The 23,811-nt window shown below is 37.5% G+C and overlaps 1 protein-coding gene across 3 annotated transcripts in view; it reads right to left on the bottom strand.

Moving 5' to 3' along the window:
* AGBL4 (ATP/GTP binding protein like 4) overlaps nt 1–23,811 on the bottom strand; it is a 1,476,328-nt gene that overhangs the window by 853,899 nt on the left and 598,618 nt on the right. The window lies entirely within an intron of this gene.

The following is a 23,811-nucleotide window of genomic DNA, read 5'->3' as shown; positions in this document are numbered from 1 at the left end:
CCTTTCAATTATCCTAAGAGTCTATGGACTAGGTATTTTTACAGCTAGTATTAGATTTAATTACCATTCTGCATATAGAAAAAATTGAGATCAAAGGGTAATATTTATTCAAACTTTCATGAATTAGCAGCACAAAAGATTATTACTCTTTGTAGCAGGTGATAGATTTAACCTTCTGCCTTAAACAACTATAAAACTGAACAAAACAGGGGCCCCTGGGTGGCTCAGTGGGTTAAGCATCCAACTTTCGATTTGGGCTCAGGTCATGGTCTCTGGGTTGTAAGATTAAGTCCTACATTGGGCTCTGTGCTGGGGATGGAGCCTGCCTAAGGTTCTCTCTCCCTCTCACTCTGCCCCTCCCCTTTCCCTATCTAAAACAAACAAACAAACAACCAAAAAAAAAAAAAAACAGCAAAATATATAAAACAGTTTTCAGGTATTGCAAAACAACTGGGGCAAAAAAAGAAAACCTGAAACAAAACAAAATGGTGATGCCTAAGAGAGAGTGAACAAACAAGGTGACTCTTTGATTACCCAATTTACTATCCAAAGAGAATTTCCAGGCCATACCACAATAGGTAAACCGAAGTGGATCCTAGGGGTCCACCTGAGTTAAGAAGATGAATTTGGGGGTATTTGTAGGCTAAAGTTGCTAGAGATCACAAGGTCCTTTCAAATTTTCAGTTGAGTACAGATCAATGCATGTGTGTGCAAACTACCCAAGGGTGGGGGAAAAAGAAAACACTGGAAAGGAGAGCAGAAAAAGCCTCAGAGTTCAGGCAAAGCTGGGAATAGTTCACATTACCAATTGTGATAGTTAATTTTATGTGTCAGCTTGGAGGGTGTTTTGGGATGAGATTAACATTTAAATTGGTGAATCTGGGGTAAAGCAGATTGCAGATTGCTCTCCATAATGTGAATGTGCCTTATTCAATCAGTTGAAGCTCTGAATAGAATGAAAAGCAGGAAGAGAACTGATATTTGTTAAGCACTACTATATTCCTGAACTTTATTAAGTGCTTTACTTAGATTATCTAATTTATCTCAAACATCTCAATAATATAGTTATTATTATCCTCATTTTATGGAAAAGGAAATTGAGATTTGGGAAAGATATATAATTAGTCAAAGATCCAGGACTAGGAGTATTAGATCTGGATGGATATCCACCTATGTCTGACTCCAAAGTCTGAGTGAGACACCATAAAAGGAAAATAGCCCCAGGAATCCTTTAAGGGGAGACAAAAAGATGCCAGGACCATTTGTCTTTTACAGGCTGAACCGAGATGTTCAAGTATGCAATCATAAGTGATCATAAGTGGCCCTATATACAGTATTGGGTTAAAACTCCAAACCTTATCTTAGTTCAGATCATGTTTTGAACTGAAGGTATGCATTCTGATTTTATTATAAATATATTTCTCAATCAAAATAATAAAGTAATATCAATAGATATCAGGTGATGAGTATTTCTATAAATCTGATACTATACTAATCACTTTAGCTATATTATCCATTTAAAAAATAATTTTGATATGTTTCAGTATTTTCCAAGAATAGTAGAAGGCCTTAGTCAAATGAACAGTTTCTTCCATAAGTCAATATCCCATCATTACAAAGAAGTTTTAGGTTATACTTATGTATTAATTCAGTTTTTTTTTTTTATACCAAATATTCAACGAGTGTTAGCTCAGGTGTTGTTCCTGGATCAGAAATCCTACTCTTCTGATTCCTCTGGTCAGAACCTGACAGTTCAAAACTCTAAGATAAAGTGAACTGATTGGAATCCAGAACATTTTGCATTTTCTCCATAATTTACTCTAACTTGGCCCTAACCTATCACTCACCTGTACTACCTCTATCCATCTCCTGCTTCAAACATGCTTCTGAACTTATCCCTCACTGTACGCTTCCCAGAGCCCTTCTTCAATGAACACTCAGTAACCATTCCAAGTCTCTACTCTGCCAGTGCAGAGGAGACATTATAACCATAGTGAAGGATGTAAGAGTGAATCAAATATAGTCTCTGCCTTCAAGAAATTTAGTTAAGTAGGAACCACTTTTGAGCCTTCTTTGCTCTTTTACCTTCATTACTTATTTCTAAACACCACCAAATTCCATCTACTACATGCCTTATATATTGTTCATACCCATACACTTAGTTCTATCTTCACTGACACTGGCATAGAACAGGCAATTTCACTAATCTATTCCCTAAACTTCACCTTATTTCATTCTTTACAACAAAGCCAGAATGATCTTTCTAACTCATATAGCTGACCATGTCATACCTACACTCAAACTTACCCAATAGCTTCCCAATAACTATAAGGAAAAGTCCAAACTTCTCAGAGGAATTTTAAGGCAAAGTCAACTACTGACTACTTCTATTGCTTTATCTTTCACTAGTCTCTCTTCTTCCCCAAGCAAACACTCTTTTCTTTAGTCTTATCAAACTACTTCCATTTTCTAACATGAACCATGCTCTCTCATGCCTCTGGACCTTCACATAGGCTAATTCCACTACCTAGAAAGCTATTATTTATTCACAAAACAATTTCTTAGCTACTGCTGTTGGCTAGGGCATGTGAGAATATGATACGATTTAAATATGGTACCTTTCCTTAAGAAGCTTGCCAGTGGGTTGTAGCCCATGGGGGGAAGGTCCCAAGTGTTCTCTGCCATGGTTCCTGAATATGCTTCCTTGTGTCCTGCATATTCAGTTATCAAAAGTGCCATTTATCCTTTCCTATGGTATTGCTGTCTGTCAACTGGATGAATGATTAAAACTTCTCAGGGGATGTGATTTCTGAGGAAGTGATTTTTTTTTAAGAGATATATATATATATATATATATATATATATATATATATACTGTTTTAAAAGTCATGGTGCCCTTTGATACCTTCCTGTAGGACAAAGGAACCCAGAGCTTATCTACATGTAGATATTCTATTAATATGTAATGACTCTTAGGACAGGAAGGAAATAAAACTGTATTTCCTTTTTGGACATTTCCAACAAAACTGAAGAAGGAAAATGGCCTCATCTTAATGAAAGAGGCCACTCTTGGGAATGTGGTTAAGGGAAGGTTACAGAAGCAATCTTTGAAGGAATATGGACGAAGCACAATTCATCATTTCTTCCCAGGAAAGTGATTATCAGGAGAAAGGTAGCTTCAAGGCCAGCTCTGCTCTGCTTCACAAAAGATTCCATTTACATTTCAAGAAAGGACAGGAAAGAATACCCTACAAAGAGGCTATTTTACACAAGGCCTTCCCTATCTTTCCCAGGCAGTCTGACCCATTTTACTTGCAAGGACATTGCCTCTCTCCTTCCCTACGTCCTCAGACCATACAGGAACAGAAGTATCTCCCCCTAAAACATCTCTCACATCCCAGGAAAGCTAACTTTCTAAGACACAAATCAAATTGTCTTACTTCTTTTGCTCCTTTAGCCACATCTCCCTGTATATTGTAAGTGAGTGTTTAAGCTCCTCAGACTGCCATTTAAAATCCTCCACATCCTAACCCCACCTACCTCTGCAGCCAGCTTCTTACTGTAGACTAATTCAAGTTACACCATTACTATGTGCTCCTGTCCCACCATTTCACGTGTCTATGCCTTTGCCTGGGATACCTTTGTTCCTGTATGAGTTATTTTGTTTATCCTTCCTGAACTATTTTCTACTCTTCTCAATCAGCTTTTGTCCTTGGAGGCTGGGAGGATGACCTCTACAGACAACATGAGGTGAGATCCCTTGCCCTCCCTGGTCCTATTGGATTAAGCCAATGGAGAGCTCTGATAGAAGATTGGAGGGCAGGAGGAAAGAGAGGCTGGGATATTTATTCTGTACCTTCCCCTCACATCAGCCACACAAGAGAGTTGTTATCTATGGTTTTTGCAAGATTCTAGTAATAGCTTCCTCCTCCATCCCTTCAGGCTTTGGGATGGGTACAGCCTTTACTTTTACCAGTCCTCAGGTGCTCCTTCATCCCTGTGGATTCTTTTAAATCTCTACTCATTTTTCTAGTCTCTTTTAAAAATTCTCTTCAATTACCTTTTTGAATAAACCACTGATGTCCACCTGAGACTGACATGGATAATACACTAAAACATCTCTTCACCCTTTAAGATCGGTCCAGAAGATATCTCCCCAGAAATCCCCAGAGCTAGGTTACAGAGTTAATTGTTTCCACACCTTTACTTGTACTACTACCATATACTTAACAAGTTGCATTTTTAATTGTTATGATAAAATATAAATTCAATGGAAGAAGGGAACTTGCCTATGTTGTTTATGCTATTTATCCAACAATTAAGATGGTGTGTGGCATATTGTGAGTATTCAATAAATGTTTAATGAATGCTTATTTATAGTAAAAAGTAAGTCTGTATTCTTGGCATTTGGCTCAGAGAAGGTATCTTATAAATATCTACCTGAATTATACTTTTCTTAAAAGAAAAGAAGATACTATTTCATGAATAGGTATGGGAAAGGAAGAAGAAAACTTCTATTGATAAGAAAAGATAAACAATTAAGTCTCATACTAATACCTATCTCTTTCTATCACAGGGGAGCTGGGGCTAGAATAGAGAGTGACACAGAATCATAAGACTAGAAACATCAAAACAGTAATAATCTGACTCTGTACTCATAGAATATGTTCTATGTTCTAGGTTCTGCATTAGTGGCATTCAAATAGTTATTATTATGCCCATTCTCCCAGTACCACAGTAAGGATGGTATAATTATCTTTATATTACCAATGAGAAAATTAGATTCAGAAATGTTAAATAAGTTATCCATAGACCCACAGCTAGTAAGTGGCAAAGCAAAGAATCATACCTACCTATGACCATCTGGCTTTAAGTATAGTGTTTTTGGGTACCAACGTACAGAAGAATCTTCAGACATCATTCCCTGCCATCTTCAAATTGTTAAGAACTGTGAAGGGTCTGAGATTTTTACCCTAATTGCAACCTAACAAAATAACTTGCCATAGTTTCATGGATACTGGCAGAAGATACAAGACTAGTGGATTACAGACAGAACTCACAGCAGTATCAGTAGCCAGAGGGTCAGCATTTGCTCTGGTTCCCTGAGCCCTACTTCCAATGGGACAGTGCAAAGAGGGCCAGGTGATCCTTGCTCAAAGAATAGGTTGTGGTATAGGAGAGGAACTCTTAGATAAGAGAATTTGAATCTTTTTTAATGTATAGTAATCAAACCTATTCACTGCTGCAGATGGACACAGTGTCTTTATCTTGCAGGATGATTGCTATAAGATCCCAGAAAAGGCAGATTGGAACAAAGGCAATCAGGTTTCTTTTGTATGTGAGGCATACAAAAAAATGAGATATACATACATCATCACCTAACACAAACCTCCTCTCTGACCTCTGCATAAATATTTCTAGTGATAAGGATCTTATCATCTTAAGGCCATCAATCCAATCAGATGGCAATTTAAACTCCCTGTAAAGTTATACTTATAAATTTGCTCACAGACCTTATAAATAAATATAATAGATGATACTATTATTTAATCTTCATTTTATGGAAAAAGAAACTGTAGATCAGTGAGACTCAGTAATTCATTTAAGAGAAAGTGGTAGAGTCAGAACTATGGCTCTAAAGTATGTTTTCCCACTAAAACAGGGAATGTAGGAAAAGGAGAAGCCAAAAATCATGGATCCTTAGGAAGACACACTGAGAAGGATAACAAGAAAATCTAGCGAAGCTATGAGAAATAAAAGAAGTGTGTCATTTGAGCATGGTTGTGGATTGTACCCTGCATGTAAGCTCCTCAAAAGCAGGAAATATACTTCATCATTATACTCCTGGTGCTTGTTATTAGGTCTAGCATATAGTACCAATAAAGTTTTGCTGACTGAGTAAAGTTGTTATCCAAGTCATTAAACATTTCTCTATTAAAATTTTTCTAAAGATATTTAAATAACTAATAATGACCTACCTTTTTAATGAAAACACTTAACTGAAATATATGAGAATCATTACAGGTAAATGGAGATGTGAATATGAATAAATCAGTTTCAACTATTATTTATTTGACAAACATTTATTAACCTCCTATTCAGTAGTAGACACCCTTACTCCACTATGCCCACCTAATAAAATAGAATTTCTTAATTATAAAAGTAATTTAAGTGAGCTGCAAATTCCTTAAGTTCTGCATAAAAATAATTAAATTATTAAAAGTTGCAGGAAAACTCAATAGGAGATAGAAGAGAAGAAGAGCAGCAATTATTGGAACAGAAAATCAACCACTTTCTGGAAGGTAGGATGTGCAGAGAAGTGAATAGAAAGTAATGGGAATATAGACCATGGGGGCAGGAGTGAGGGCGGGGGTTGGCTCCCGGTCTGTTGAAGACCTCACGGGGACAGTGTGGTCTAAGGATCTGCAGTGTCACAGAAGGACCATGGGTGCCAGGGTGTGGCAGAGCTCCCAAGTATTGGACAGGGGAAGCCAGCTACAGAGATGGAGCCAAGGAGTGCACTCTCAGCTCAGGGATTACCTTAAACCATGATTCATGTCAAACCTGGGCCACTGCTCTTCCAGCAGGGACTGCACAAGTGGCAGATCCAGAGACCCCCTCCTTCCACTTCTGGGACGAGAGGAACGGGAGCATGAGGCAGGAATCTGCTGGGTTTGGAGACTCCAAACAGTGCTGTGCACCAGAGATACAAATGGTTGGTCATAGGCAGGGGGAGCTCAGAGTGTGGCCAGAGACCAGGGAGAGGGGAGGGATTGACTACGTTTCTCTGGGAGTGCACTAGGGAGTGGGGCCCTGACCTCCTGGATCCTCTAGAGCCAGAGATTGGGAGGCTGCCATTTTCATTCCCATCCTCAAAAGCTGTATGGAAAGCATTCAGGGAACAAAAGCTACCAAGAGCAAACCTGCACAAATTGCTTAGCCTGGCCCCTGGAAAGAGGGGTGCAATTCCACCTCAGGCAAAGACATTTGAGAATCATTGCAACAGGCCCCTCCCCCAGATCAGCAAGAACATCCAGCCAAGAAACAGTTCACTGATCAAAGAGAACTATGGAACTCCAGAGTTAGGGGAAAACAACACTCAGAATTCATGGCTTTTTCCCCGTGATCATTTAGTATTTCAAAGTAAAACTTTTATAATTTTATTTTTTATTATTCTATTTTTTTAACTTTTCCTATTTCCTATTTTAATGTTTTTAAAACATTTTTCTTATCAAAACCCTTTAAAAAAATCTTTTTAAATTTTCATTGTTATAGTCATACTTTATCCCTTCATTGTATTTAACCTTATTTTTGTATACATATAGGTTTTCTTTTCTTTAAAATTTTGGGATACAATTTCTTCTGATAGATCAAAATATACCCTAAATCTAGTGCATGGCATTGTTCTACTCTCCAGCCTGATCACATTCTACCCTCTTTTTTCTTTTCCAACCAACTTTTCCTCTCAATTCCTTTTTTAGAATCTTTTTTAAAATTTACATCTACAGTCATATTCCATTCCTTCACTGTGTTTATGCTTATTTTCAGATATATGTAAGTTTTTCTTTCTTTAAAATTTTGGAGGTAGTTTCTTCTAAGAGACCAGAATACACCCAAAACCAAGTCGGTGACTCTTTTCTATTTACCAGTCTAATATAAATATTTTTTCTTTTTTATTATATTATTATTTCCCCCTTTTTTCTGCCCCTGTTTCAGGTCTCTTCAGATTTGTTTAGCGTATATGTTTCTGGGGTCTTTGCCACCCATTTAGTATTTTCTTCTCTCATTCATCTATTCTTATCTGGATAAAGTGACAAGGCTGAAAACCTCACCACAAAAAAAAAAAAAAAAAAAGAAAAAAAAAAAGAAAAGAAAAAAAAGAACAAGAGGCAGTAACAATGGATAGGGACCTAATCAATACGGACATTAGTAAGATGTCAGAACTAGAGTTCAGAATGATGATTATCAAGGTGCTAGCTGGGACCAAAAAGAGCATGTTCTAAGATAGAGAATACCATTCTAGAGAAATAAAAGAACTAAAATATAACCAAGTTGAAATTAAAAAAAAAAAGCTATTAATGAGTTGCAGTAAAAAAACGGAGGCTCTTACTGCTAGAATAATTGAGGCTGAAGAGTGAATTAGTGATATAGAAGACCAAATGTACTGGACTACCAGGGGAGAATCCAAGAGATAAATGATACCACAAGACAAAACAATATTTAAAAAATTGGGATTCCAGAAGAAGAAAAAAGAGAGAGGGAGGCAGAAGGTACATTGGAACAAATTATAGAAGAGAATTTCCCTAATATGGCAAAGGGAACAAGCATTAAAATCCAGGAGGCACAGAGAACCCCACTCAAAATCAATACAAATAGGTTGACACCCCATGATCTAATAGTAAAACTTACAAATGTTAGTGACAAAGAGAAAATTCTGAAAGCAGTTCAGGAAAGACATCTGTAACATACAATGGTAAAAATATTAGATTGGCAGCAGACCTCTCCACAAAGACCTGTCAGGCCAGAAAGGACTGGCATGATATATTCAGAGCATTAAACAAGAAAAATAAGCAGCCAAGAATACTATATCCAGCTAGGCTGTCATTGAAAATAGAAGGAGAGATAAAAAAGCTTCCAGGACAAACAAAAATTAAAAGAATGTGCAAACACCAAACCAGCCCTACAGGAAATATTGAAAGGGGTTCTCTAAGCAAAGAGAGAGCCTAAAAGTAACAGACCAGAAAGGAACAGAGACAATATGCAATAACAGTCACCTTACAGGCAACACAATGGCACTAAATTCACATCCTTCAATAGTTACCCTAAATGTAAATGAGCTACATGCCCCAATCAAAAGACCTAGGGTATCCGAATGGATTAAAAAACAAGACCCATAGAGATGCTGTCTAGAAGAAACTCATTTTAGACCCAAAGACACCTCCAAATTTAAAGTTAGGGGTGGAAAACCATTTACCATGCTAATGGACATCAAAAGAAAGCTGGGGTGACAATCCTGATAACAGATATATTAGATTTTAAGCCAAGACTCAAATAAGACAGGAGGAAGGACAATATGTCACACTTAAAGGATCTGTCCAACAAGAAAATATAAAAATTTTAAATATCTATGCCCCTAACAGGGGAGCAGTTAATTATATAAACTAATTAATAACAAAGAAACACATCAACAATAATACAATAATTGCAGGGTACTTTAACAACCACCACACTGAAATGAACAGATCATCAAAGCAAAAGATCAACAAGGAAATAAAGGACTTAAAGGACACACTGGAACAGAGGGACATCACAGATATATTCAGACATTCCATCCCAAAGCAACAGAATACACATTCTTCTCAAGTGCACATGGAACATTTGAGAGAATAGATCACATCCTGGTCACAAATCAGGTCTCAATCAGTACCAAAAGACCTGGATCATTCCCTGCATATTTTCAGACCACAATGCTCTGAAGCTAGAACTCAATCACAAGAGGAAAGTTGGAAAGAACTCAAATACACACAGGCTAAAGAGCATTGTACTAAAGAAAGAATGGGTCAACCAGAAACATAAAGAAGAATTGAAAAAAATCATGGAAACAAGTGAAAATGAAAACACAACTGTTCAAAATCTTGGTGACACAGCACAGGCGGTCCTGAGGGGAAAGTATATAGAAACACAAGCCTTTCTCAAGAAGCAAGAAAGGTTTCAAGTACACAAGCTAGCCCTACGTTAGGTAACGTAGCTGGAGAAAGAACAGCAAAAAAACCTAAACCCAGCAGGAGAAGAGAAATAATAAAGATCAGAGCAGAAATCAATGAAATAGAAACCAAAAGAACAGAAGAACAAATCAATGAAACTAGGAGCTGGTTCTTTGAAAGAATTAGTAAGATTGATAAACCATTGGCCAGACTTATCAAAAAGAAAAGAGAAAGGACTCAACGTAGTAAAATCATGAATGATGAATGAGAGATCACAACCAACACAAAAGAAATACAAACAATTACAAGAACATATTATGAGCAACTATACGCCAGCAAATTTGAGAATCTGGAAGAAATGGATGCACTCCTGGAGACACACAAACTACCATAACTGAACCAGGAAGAAATAGAAAAGCTGAACAGACCCATAACCAGTAAGGAGATTGAAGAGGTCATCAAAAATCTCCCAACAAGCAAGAGCCCAGGGCCAGAGGGCTTCCCATGGGAATGCTACCAAACATTTAAAGAAGAATTCATACCTAGTCTCCTGAAACTGTTCCAAAAAACAGCAATGGAAGGAAAAATTCCAAACTCATTTTATGAGGCCAGCATTACCTTGATCCCCAAACCAGACAAAGACCCCATCAAAAAGGAGAATTACACACTAATATCCTTGATGAACACAGACGTGAAAATTCTCACCGAAATACTAGGCAATAGGATCCAATGGTACATTAAAAGGATTATTCACCATGACCAAGGGGATTTATTCCTGGGCTGCAAGGTTGTTTCAACGTCTGCAAATCAATCCATGTCATACAATACATTAACAAAAGAAAGAACAAGAACCATATGGCACTCTCAATAGTTGCTGAAAAAGCACTTGACAAAGTACAGCATGCTTTTTTGACCAAACCTCTACAAAGTGTAGGGATAGAGGGTACATACCTCCGAATCATCAAAACCATCTATGAAAAATCCACTACAAATATCATTCTCAAGGGGGAAAAACTGAGAGATTTTCCCCTAAGGTCAGGAACATGGCGGGGCTGTCTGCTATCACCACTGCTATTCAACATAGTACTGGAAGTCCTAGCATTGGCAATCAGACAACAAAAAGAAAAGGCATTTGAATCGGCAAAGAAATCAAACTCTCACTCTTCGCAGATGATATGATACTTTATGTGGAAAACCCAAAAGACTCCACTCCAAAACTGCTAGAACTCATACAGGAATTCAGTGAAGTGTCAGAATATAAATCAATGCACAGAAATCAGTTGCCTTTCTATACACCAACAGCAAGACAGAAAAAAGAGAAATCAAAGAGTCGATTCCACTTACAATTGTACACCAAACCATAAGATACCTAGGAATAAACCTAACCAAAGAGGCAAAGAATCTGTACTCAGAAAACTAAAACATACTCATGAAAGAAATTAAGGAAGACACAAAGAAATGGAAAAACATTCCATGCTCATGGATTGGAAGAACAAATATTGTGAAAATGTCTATGCTACCTAAAGCTATCTACACATTTACACAATCCCTATCAAAATACTATCAATTTTTTCCAAAGAAATGGAAGAAATAATCCTAAAATTGATATGGAATCAGTAAAGACCCCGAATAGCCAGAGGAATGTTGAAAAAGAAAACCAAAGCTGGTGGCATCACAATTCTAGACTTCAAGCTCTATTACAAAGCTTGTAATCATCAAGACAGTATGGTACTGGCACAGAAACAGACACATAGATCAATGGAACAGAGTAGAGAGCCTAGAAATGGACCCTCAACTCTATGGTCAACTAATCTGCGACAATCTGCAGGAGGGAATGCCCAATGGAAAAAAGACAGTCTCTTCAACAAATGGTGTTGGGAAAATTGGACAGTCACATGCAGAAAAATGAAACCGGACCATTTCCTTACACCACACACAAAAACAGACTCCGAATGGATGACAGACCTCAATGTGAGACAGATTTCCATCAAAATCCTTGAAAAGCACACAGGCAGCAACCTCTTTGACCTCAGCCGCAGCAACTTCTTCCTGGAAACATCGCCAAAGGCAAGGGAAACAAGGGCAAAAATGAACTACTGGGACTTCAACAAGATCAAAAGCTTTTGCACAGTAAAGGAAACAGTCAACAAAACCAAAAGACAACTAACAGAATGGGAGAAGATACTTGCAAATGACATATCACATAAAGGGCTAGTATCCAAAATCTATAAAGAACGTGTCAAACTCAATACCTGAAGAACAAATAATCCAATCAAGAAATGAGCAGAAGACAGGAACAGACATTTCTGCAAAGAAGACATCCAGAGGGCTAACAGGCACATGAAAAAGTGCTCCACATCACTCACCATCAGGGAAATACAAATCAAAACCACAATGAGATACCACCTCACACCAGTCAGAATGGCTAAAATTAACAAGTCAGGAAATGACAGGTGTTGGCGAGGATTCGGAGAAAGGGGAACCCTCCTACACTGTTGGTGGGAATGCAAGCTGGTGCAGCCACCTTGGAAAACAGTATGAAGGTACCTCAAAAAGTTGAAAATAAAGCTATCCTATGACCCATTAATCGCACTACTGGGTGTTTATCCTAAAGATACGAATGTAGTGATCTGAAGGGGCACGTGCACCTGAGTGTATATAGCAGCAATATCCATAATAGCCAAAGTATGGAGAGAACCTAGATGTCCATCAAGAGATGACTGGATAAAAAGGATGTGGTGTATAGATACAATGGAATACTATTCAGCCATCAAAAGAAATGAAATCTTGCCATTTGCAATGATGTGGATGGAACTAGAGGGTAATATGTTGAGAGAAATAAGTCAATCAGAGAAAGACAATTATCATATTATCTCTCTGATATGAGGAATTTGAGAGGCAGGGTGGGGTTTGGGGGTTAGGGAAGGAAAAAAAATGAAACAAGATGGGATTAGGAGGTAGAAAAACCATAAGAGACTCTTAATCCCATGAAACAAACTGAGGGTTGCTGGAGGGATGGGGGAATACAGATAGGATGGCTGTGTTATGGATATTGGGGAGGGTATGGGCTGTGGTGAGTGCTATGGAATGTGCAGTCTGATGATTCACAGACCTGTACCCTTGGGCAAATAATACATTATATGTTACTAAAAATAATAATAAAAATGTAATGTTAAAATCATACTAAATTATTATTAGATAGATGGACATATGTCTATCTATGTATCTACACGTATGTATAAGTGACCATGCCCACCCCATATAAAACAGAGCATGCTCTGTACCTTTGTGACTGGGAGTAGGTAGGAAAACACTGTCTATTTTTCTCCCACTTAAAGCAGATTAGAGTTCTAGCATCTACTTTAACCAAATTATCCAGGAATCAGAAAATAAGACAGTTGCTTTTCTACTGCACTAGGACAACTTTTTAAGGGAATATTTTCCTCCCACTCATAAACTTCACCTATCTTCCTGTATCTTTCGGAGACTTAACTCTCAGAAAGGAAAATGGAAAGAATACAGAAGAGAACGATTGGTAACACAAAGTATCTTAGAATGTGTTTTCCCTACTCTTTCAAAGGCAAAAACAGATACCAAAACCAGGGAACCATACATACAGGAAATTATAGTGTGTTATTTAATATACACTGTACTTCTAAGAACCAGAAAATAAAACTAAGGTGGGGGGGTGTGTATAAATGTGTGTGTGTTTGCATGTGTGTGTATTTGTTTGACAAGTAGAGGGAGAAGTAATATAATCTAAATGAACCACAGATAACCATGCTAAAAAAAAAAAAATCTTCTAAACAGGCATGTTCTGGTCTTCTCAAGAGGACGAGCTCAGTATGCAATGGCTGCTGTTGAAGGCTACTCTCCACAAAGGAAAGGGTCTTTCTCTGCATCAGTTGTCTCTCATCTGTCCAACATACCATATTGAGACCAGGGGATAGAAACAATGGTGCAGGAGAGGAATAAGCTCTCGCTAATCATTTCCCTCCCAAGGCCATTAGAGGCCATGTACCCACAGAAGTCAGACACCTGGTTTCTGGCAACACTCTTCTAACCGTGCCAGAGCCTTCTCTAATTATAAAATAACTCATGATAATACAATTATCGAGCTTTCAACAGCACACAGGTAAAACTGATAACATAGAATTGGATCAAAAGTTTTTAGTTCAAAAACAAGTTCATTAAAATGACAAATTGGCTAAAAATGAACAATGACAGTCACATTATCCTCCTGTGTGTTTATTTTACTTGATCCTCTCCCTTTATATTGGTTCCTTCTCAGCAGCATTTGCATATGCTCATGTCTAATTTGAAATTGGAGAGACATATAATTTCCTGTATGTATGGTTCCCTGGTTTTGGTATCTGTTTTTGCCTTTGAAAGAGTAGGGAAAACACATTCTAAGATACTTTGTGTTACCAATCGTTCTCTTCTGTATTCTTTCCATTTTCCTTTTCCATTTCTCCAATTTCAAATTAGCTTTCTTTGACTCCCTATCTTTCTGTAGCCAGAACACTATCTCTTCCAACCTCCTTAAAAACTTCAGTCATCCATCTATCCACATGTACATCCTAAAAATTTATTTGGAGGCCCACCATGTGCCAAAATATGAGCTAGGTGCAGAAATAAAATGAATAGAATAGGAAGACATCTGAACTTAAGAAATTTACTTTCATTTTTCTTTCTTTCTTTTCTTTTTTTTTTTTTTTTAGCACAGTTTCTGGTATTTAGTAAGCTATCAAAGGTCAGTTAGTATTTTTCCTGATAAGTCTTTTTTCTTTTGCATTTGGCATTTTTTAGTTTGTTTGTTTCAAGTTTTTATTTAAATTCTCATTAGTTAACATATAGAGTAATAGTGGCTTTGGGAGTAGAATTTAGTGATTCATCACTTACATACAACACCTAGTGCTCATTTTCTTTTGAAAAAAATATGAACAAACAAACAAAAACCACCAAAGAAAATATTAAAAAGAGTTTACAGACACTGTTCAAAGTAAGAGTAGAAAATATGAGGTTGTTATATTGTGTGGTCTGAAAACTCATCACTGAAGAGGGGACATTTAAGGTGAAATGTGAATAAAGGGACAAGATAAAAATCTAGAGAAAGAGTATCCCAGGCACTGAGAACAGCTATTGCAAAAAGTTACAGTAGAGACAAACATAATTTTTTTAAGGAATAAACAGTGTGGCTAGAGCAGAGTGGGAATCAAAAGAGTGGTAAAAGATGAAGTTGAAGAAGTAGGCGGATGCTTGATTGTGGATAGATGTGTAACCTAGAGTACAATATTTGGAATTTATTATCAGTACAAGTGCAAACCATGAATGGGTAGGAGAACAAAAAGCTCTATGTTTTCAAAAGATTATTCTGGAAACAGAAGGGTAAGATGGGAGATATTGCCATGGTCCAAGTAAACAATAATAGTGAATTTGATTAAAGTGGTAGTAGGGTATATAGACCACACCTTCCTTATCCATTCGTCCGTTGAAGGGCATCTTGGTTCTTTCCACAGTTTGGTGACCGTGGCCATTGCTGCTATAAACATTGGGGTACAGATGGCCCTTCTTTTCACTACATCTGTATCTTTGGGGTAAACACCCAGTAGAGCAATTGCAGGGTCATAGGGAAGCTCTATTTTTAATTTCTTGAGCAATCTCCACACTGTTTCCCAAAAGGCTGCACCAACTTGCATTCCCACCAACAGTGTAAGAGGATTCCCCTTTCTCCACATCTCTGAAAAACAATCTGAAGGGTTTGAAGAGGTGGGGGGTTGGGAGGGTGAAAATAAATTTAAAAATTTTTTTAAAAAGCGGTAGTAGGGAAGAAGAAATAGATAAAATGGGATATGTTTTGACAATAAGCTTAGTTGACTTAATGATAGATTCAACATGGAGGGTAGGATTACAAAAAGTGTAATTGATGAGAACTTCCAGATTATTTTATTTTTAATTAATTTATTTTTTTAATTTTTTAATTCTTTATTTCTTTTCAGCATAACAGTATTCACTGTTTTTGTACCGCACCCAGTGCTCCATGCAATCCGTGCCCTCTCTAACACCCACCACCTGGTTCCCCCAACCTCCCACCCCCCCACCCCTTCAAAACCCTCAGATTGTTTTTCAGAATCCACATAGTCTCTCATGGTTCACCTCCCCTTCCAATTTCCCTCAACTCCCTTCTCCTCTCCATCTCCCCTTGTCCTCCATGTTATTTGTTATGCTCCACAAATAAGTGAAACCATATGATAATTGACTCTCTCTGCTTGACTTATTTCACTCAGCATAATCTCTTCCAGTCCCATCCATGTTGCTACAAAAGTTGATTATTCATCCTTTCTGATGGAGGCATAATACTCCATAGTGTATATGGACCACACCTTCCTTATCCATTCGTCCGTTGAAGGGCATCTTGGTTCTTTCCACAGTTTGGCGACCGTGGCCATTGCTGCTATAAACATTGGGGTACAGATGGCCCTTTTTTTCACTACATCTGTATCTTTGCCATTCTGATCAAAATACCACTGGTATTTTTCAAAGAGCTGGAGCAAATAATCCTAAAATTTGTATGGAATCAGAAGAGACCCCGAATCGCTAAGGAAATATTGAAAAACAAAAATAAAACTGGGGGCATCACGTTACCTGATTTCAAGCTTTACTAAAAAACTGTGATCACCAAGACAGCATGGTACTGGCATAAAAACAGACACATAGACCAGTGGAACAGAGTAGAGAGCCCAGATATGGACCCTGAAGTCTATGGTCAAATAATCTTCGACAAAACAGGAAAAATTTACAGTGGAAAAAAGACAGTCTCTTCAATAAATGGTGCTGGGAAAACTGGTCAGCTATATGTAGAAGAATGAAACTCGACCATTCTCTTACACCGTACACAAAGATAAACTCAAAATGGATAAAAGACCTCAATGTGAGACAGGAATCCATCAGAATCCTAGAGGAGAACATAGGCAGTAACCTCTTCGATATCAGCCACAGCAACTTCTTTCAAGATATGTCTCCACAGGCAAAGGAAACAAAAGTGAAAATGAACTTTTGGGACTTCATCAAGATCAAAAGCTTCTGCACAGCAAAGGAAACAGTCAACAAAACAAAGAGGCAACCCACAGAATGGGAGAAGATATTTGCAAATGACAGTACAGACAAAAGGTTGATATCCAGGATCTATAAAGAACTTCTCAAACTCAACACACACAAAACAGATAGTCATGTCAAAAAATGGGCAGAAGATATGAACAGACAGTTCTCCAATTTTAATTTATTTTTAAAGGTTTAATTTTATTGTTTTTAATTATTTTCAGTTAGCCAGCACATAGTACATCATAAATTTTTGTTGTAATGTTCAACGATTCATTAGTTGCATATAACACCCAGCACTCATCCCAACACGTGCCCTCCCTAATATCCAACATGGAACTCAAATTTATAATATTGAGATCAAGAGTAGTATGCTCTACCAACTAAGCCAGCCAACTTACCCTCCAGATTATTTTAAAATAAAGTGTAAAGTATCTTCTTAATGAATGTGTTTACTATCTCTACTTCCTTTGTACCATGTTCTTCAACCCATTACATTATCACTAGATCCCAAACAGCCATACCTCTTAAACTGCTTTTCTGAAGTTCACTAAAGACCTTCTTTTGCTGACTCATGGAATTTTTCTATGTGCCTTTACTTATCTCCCAGCACCCTATGATACTAATGTTCATTTTCTTTTCCCTTGACTTCCTAAGTTTCTTCCTCTACCTGTAACTATTCTTTTTTGATGTCCTTCATAGACTATTATTCTGTGTGTTCCTAAATGTTTCTTATAAATAATTTGGGCCTGACTCTCTTTTCTTACCAGATGATGGCATAAATACCTATGTTTCAGTTACCATGAATGTGATGAATACTTGTAAACATAAATCTCCAAAGAAGATACTTCCTCTGAGTTTCAGGAAGTATATTCAATTACCTTATGGACAACCCCCTTTGGTTGCCTTGGAAACTTTGAATACAATATGTCCAAAACGCTTCCAGATACAAAAACATGCTCTTCCTCTTTTGTGTCCCCCTCTTTTCAGTAAGCAGTATAAATCTGCCACCATTAATTAAAGCAAGAAATTTCGAAGAATCTTCGACTCCTTCCTCCCTCTTATACCCATGTGTAATCATGAAATATTAATTCTACTTTGAAATAAAGTTTTAAAATGTGTCCATTTCTTTCCATCTCCACTGCTTTAGGTAACCAGTTTTTATAGCCATTGGCTACTTTTAAGAGCCTCTTATCATTCTCTCAGCCTCAGATTTCTCCCTCTCCAATCTATTTTCCACACTGCAGAAAGAATTCTGTTTCCACAACAAAAATTTGCTCATGACAATCTCCTGAGTAAAATCCATCAGTGCCTTCCCACTGCCATTAAAACATAACACAGTGTCTTTAAAGTAGGCTTTAAGGCCCTGCTTGATTTAAATCCTGCTTACCTTTCCACTCCCCATACATCACTTTCCATTTCTGTCTCTCACCTCCTACCCCTATCCTAAGTAACAACTACAACAAACTGACTTCATTCTTTCCAAAGTGTTACGCTTTCTTTCTCTCTTCCCACAGATCTGGGTCACTCCCCTGTCTCTTTCTGTTTATCTGGCTAACTTCTTTCTATTCTTTAGATCTAAACTTAATGATAATTTCTTGCCTTACTATCCCTATGTCTGAATTGGGACTGTCAGATTGATTCCATAGCCCTCTTGTTATGGACTGAATGTTTGTGCTCTGTCCTTCTCTTCCACAATTCACATGTTGAAGTCCTAACTCCCACTGTGGCTATATTGGGAGATGGAGCCTCCCTGCCCCCAATTAAGGTAAAATGAGGTCATAAGGGTAAAGCCCTGATCCAATAAAATTAGTGTCTTTATAAGAGATACCAGAGAGCTTGCTCACTCTCTTTCTCTCCATGCATGCACACAGAGGAAAGGCCATGTGAGAACACAGCAATAAGGTGGCCATCTACAACCCAGGAAAGAGCTCTCACCAGAAACCAAACTATCTAGCCTCTTTAGGGAGGAGAAAGGAGGGATAAATTAGTAGTGGAGGCTGGAAGACTATAATTTATACTTCCTTTGTGAATATGGGTATAAACATAACCCAGAAACATTGAAGAAGGCTCAGCTCAGAAGTAAAGAAGACAGATGATGCAGCTACTGTGGATAACATGGTAAAGCAGAAGTTAGGCTAATCAGGCCAACATTTACAATCTTGCTCTGGGGCTTACTAGCTTTTTGTCACTTAAGTTATTATGCTCACTGGCTATCTTAAGTTAATGTAGTCACTGTTTATTAATATCTCAGCTTCTTCATTTGCTGAAAGACATTAAAGTTTACTTCTGAGGGTTAATAACAATTATCAAGAAAACAAAGTAAAAGATAAAAAATGCTACTCCACTGTCTCTCAGTGAATGACAGTCCTAGAGGGTTTTTGATACAGTTTCAGCTTCTTGTACAGGAAAAAAATACCATTCCAAATTCCCCAAATGAAGATCATCCCAGTCTGATATATTCAAGATCACATGAGAAGGGTCAGGTCCAAGGAACAGAGGTAGGGACAAGAAGAAGACACACAGAACAGAGGGCACATTCCTCCTGAAACTAGGTAAACAGCTCTGTAGAATTTTCTACAGATAAAGGTTTAGATTCCTGAGCAGGAAACTGGTTCAGGGGTACTTAGACCCCTCTGCAGGTCTAACTCTTGCTGCATCAAAACCTGCTTGAATCCCTTACAGATGCAAAATATGGACCATGGGCCAGATGCACCTGTCCCACACGGAATTAGGGCAAAGCTGGCAGAGACCCAGGATAGGGCTATGCTGTGCTCAGTCGGCTACATTCCCAAGCACGACTAGAAACCCGTATGTAGCAACCTATTTTGGGATTCTGCTCACTCTGAAGACAATATGTTCTTAGCTTTATTCCCAAGATATTTCCTTCTATAAGTTTAAAAAACCAACCATTCTTTTGACCAGCATAATTATAAGGTCTTGGAATCCCTTCTAGCCTATGTATCTGAGGGGACACAGACCAAATATGAAGTAAAGTGGGGGAGCACTTCTTCAAGGTTTGTGTTATGTATTGTATATACACAATTCATTATAACAACTTTATGAGTTAAATAATATTATCAAGTAAGTTGAAAAGCCAGGATTTGACTCCAGTTAAGACTGACCATCCTCTTCTCTCTGGAATATCTGTGGCCATCAATCCTTCAGAAGGTAAAATAATTTAAAAACCAGAAGAGGCCTATTGGAGCAGCAGGCAAAGTCAGTTTAGTTAGGTTCTAGCTCGTCTGATTTGCCATCTCTCTCACAAGCTGTGTAAGTCTAAACAAACCTCTTCCTTCTCCTGGATCTATTTGAGAATATATAAAATGTAAATTGAACTAAGTAATTAAAATCCTTGATACCTCTCACAGGCTAGGACCTCTCACATGTTATGATGATGAGGAGGAGGAGGAGGATGATGACTATGACAACAAAGATAATAATGACAGCATTCACTGCATTTATCAAATGCTTACTATATGCCAGACACTACTAAATGCTTTATAATGAGTAAGGGAGGCAAAGCAGGAAAGTTAAAATGAAGGATTTTGGACAGATAACATAGTATGTATTAAGGGCTGGGATAAAGATGAATATCCAACTTTTGTATCAACATGGATGGACTGGAGGAGATTATGCTAAGTGAAATAAGTCAAGCAGAGAAATTGAATTATCAAATGGTTTTGTTTATTTGTGGAGCATAAAGAATAACATGGAGGACATGGGGAGGTGGAAAAGTGAGTTGGGGGAAATTGGAGGGGGAGACAAACCATGAGACTGTGGACTCTAAGAAACAAACAGAGAGTTCTGTAGGGGGGAGGCGTGGAGGATTGCATGAGGCTGGTGGTAGGTATTATGGAGGGCACATATTGCATGGAGCACTGGGAGTGGTGCATAAACAATTAATTCTGGAACACTGAAAAGAAATAAAAAATAAAAAGGAGGCAGGGGAAGAAACAAGTTTATAGGGGCACTTGGGTGGCTCACTGGATTAAGCCTCTGCCTTTGTCTCAGGTCATGATCTCTGGGTCCTAGGATTGAGCCCCACATCTGGGTCTCTGCTCAGCGGGAAGCCTGCTTCCCGCCCCTCCCTCCCTGTCTACTTGTGATCTCTCTCTCTCTCTGTGTCAAATAAATAAATAAAATCTTTAAAAAAAAAAAAAGAATAGTAAGGACCTCCTAAGCAGCTGAAGTCCTAGAAAAAAATGTATAAAAGAAAAACATTGAGTCAAGGACAGATAGTTCAATATGAATAGAACACAGGAAGGGACAGCTCTTGAATGTAAACAAACTAAAGAGTTAGGTTTTTATTTTATAGACAAATGGAATTTTTCAAAGTGCTGGAACAAACAATCCTAATATCTGTATGGAACCAGAAAAGACCCCAAATCGCCAAAGAAATGCTGAAAAAGAAAAAAAAAAAAAGCTGGTGGCATCACGTTGCCTGATTTCAAGCTAGATCACAAAGCTGTGATCACCAAGACAGCATGGTACTGGCACAAATATGGGCACATAGATGAATGGAACAGAATAGAGAGCCCAGAAATGGACCCTCAACTTGATGGTCAACTAATCTTCAACAAAGAAGGAAAAAATATCCAATGGAAAAAAGACAGTCTCTTCTTTCTTTTTTATTGTGTTAGTCACCATAAAATACATCATTAGTTTTTGATGCAGTGTTCCAAGATTCATTGTTTATGTACAACACCCATTGCTCCATACAATATGTGCCCTCCTTAATACCAACACCAGGCTCACCCATTCCCCCACCCCCTCCCCTGGACATTTCAATTTATTGAAATGACATTTCAATATTGAAATGATATTGAAATTGACATTTCAATTATCAAGTTTATGGGTTGGCAAATAAAGGGAAATACATTAAAAATTTTATTGCCCTATTCATTTTATTTATTCATTTTGATAAGAGCTATTTGGCTCTACTGTTAATCATGTTTCTAAAATACTAGCAAGTGGGCCATGCTCTTGTTTGTAAAATGTTTTTAAAATATCAGCATACACATTGTCTTCTTAAGTATTTTTTAAAGTGACATTATCCTGAGTAAGAGTGATGACCACAGGTTCCAAGAGAGAGAATCACTACTTTCACCAGGAAGTGTGCCCTGAAGATGTGTGTATGATTGTTTACAACTTATAAAGTTAAATGAATATGACCAGGAGATTTGGCAAAATTAATGTTCCAGTCTCCACGGAGTTAGAGATTTGGGTGCCCCTTCTATAACAGCAAGCATTTTAAGAAGCCACAAAGAAAGGTGGGGAAAAGTATCAGTTCTGCATACATAAGACCCTAGGTTCAAATCACAGATCTAGCACTTACTTGACCTCTCCCTACTTCAGCTTCCTAACCTGAGTAATGAGGATGAAAATAATATGTTCTTCATAGTGTTGTTGTGAAGATTAGGTGCACGTGAAGTATTTAAAACAGTGACTGGTACACAGAAAACACTCAACTAATGATAGCTGTTATTTTTGTTTCAGAAGAGTACTCCAAGTTAACTATAAGGATGATGATAATATTAGAGCTCACTTTAGTCTTAGGCACCATTTAATACTATTCCAAACCCATCACTTTTTAAATGCAGAAATTGAGGCTTACAGAGGGGAAATGACTTGTCCGAGATTATGTAGAAAGTTAGTTCATAGTGAGACCAGAATCAGAATCCAGGCCTCCTGACTCCCAACTTCGGGCTGTCTCCTACCTCCTCACTAGCCCAATATCTCCATCTCTTTCCCTTCCTCGGATATATGTTACATATGTCAGAAAGGAGGGACAGACTCTATCTGATTTAAAATCCATTCTATTTGTCTTCATCTCTTCTAGCACATTGTGAACTCCTTAAAGAAAGGAGTGTATCTTACTTAGATTACAGAGCACTGAGCAGAGAGATGAAAAAATAAATATTAACTGATTGTTTTTTATTATCTAGCATAAGAAAAGATCAGATAGCATCCATGCTCTGGACATAGTAACTGGAATCAGTCCCAGTAAGTTACTTTTAGAGGTTTGTTTATTAGAGATGATATTAGAATACAAAAAATATTAAATTTCATGTCAGAGAATCTGGGTTCTAAGTTACAACCTGTTATAACTAGGTAAACTTGGGCTGAAGTGCCACTCAAATGTAGGGAAGATTACAGAAGTTTGAGAGGGATAAAACTAGAAAGTTATTAAGAGCTTTAAGGTTCAGGCTAAAGAGTTTGAACTTTATCCTTAAAACAAGAGAGTGATAGATGAATTTCAAGGAGGTGAATGACATGATCTGGACAGTATTTAGAACTAACACTCTGACAACTATATGAAGAGGAAATTAGATAGGGAAAGCCTAAACGTCATAAAATGACTTCTTCTTAGCTGATTAAAATACTGATTCTTAGAGAAAGAAGTTAGGTAGAAGTAATTTGCTGAGTGTCAGAAGAGGAATCAAGATTCAAAATCAGGCTAGGTGATGCCAAAAACTGTTTCTACCTACAATAATACCCCCACATCTCTCAGATAAAGGATTTAGAGGACATGTGGAAAACTAGGGAGTTCATGGAGCAATATTCTGTATAATTTTGCCTTTGGAGAGTACACCATCTGGTTAAAATGGATTATCCTTAGATTTAAACTCCAAGAGTCAATGTCAAACATACCAACTTTCTAATAAGGTAAAATGTGAATATATGTACACACACACACACACACACACACACACACACATATATTCTTTGTTAAAGGCATAAAAATGATTTACTGATTGTTTTCATAGTGTGTTATGCTTACATACTAACCAAATTAAAAATGTATCAAGAGATACCTTATCTAGATGTGTGTTAATATAAAAAGATATATATGCATATCTATGTGTGAACACATAAACACGCACATATGCATATGAGGTCTGTGCATACCTGTAAGTTAAATCAGATACAAATTTATTCCCAGATGCTTGAATTTAGAACATCAACTCTTTGGTAGAAAATTTCTAAATTTAAAATCAGTAACCTT

This window comes from Lontra canadensis, unplaced genomic scaffold (assembly GCF_010015895.1).
Source record: "Lontra canadensis isolate GAN:19392208 unplaced genomic scaffold, GSC_riverotter_1.0 scaffold179, whole genome shotgun sequence".
NCBI lineage: Eukaryota > Metazoa > Chordata > Mammalia > Carnivora > Mustelidae > Lontra > Lontra canadensis.
This window is presented reverse-complemented; position numbering and strand designations above follow the sequence as displayed.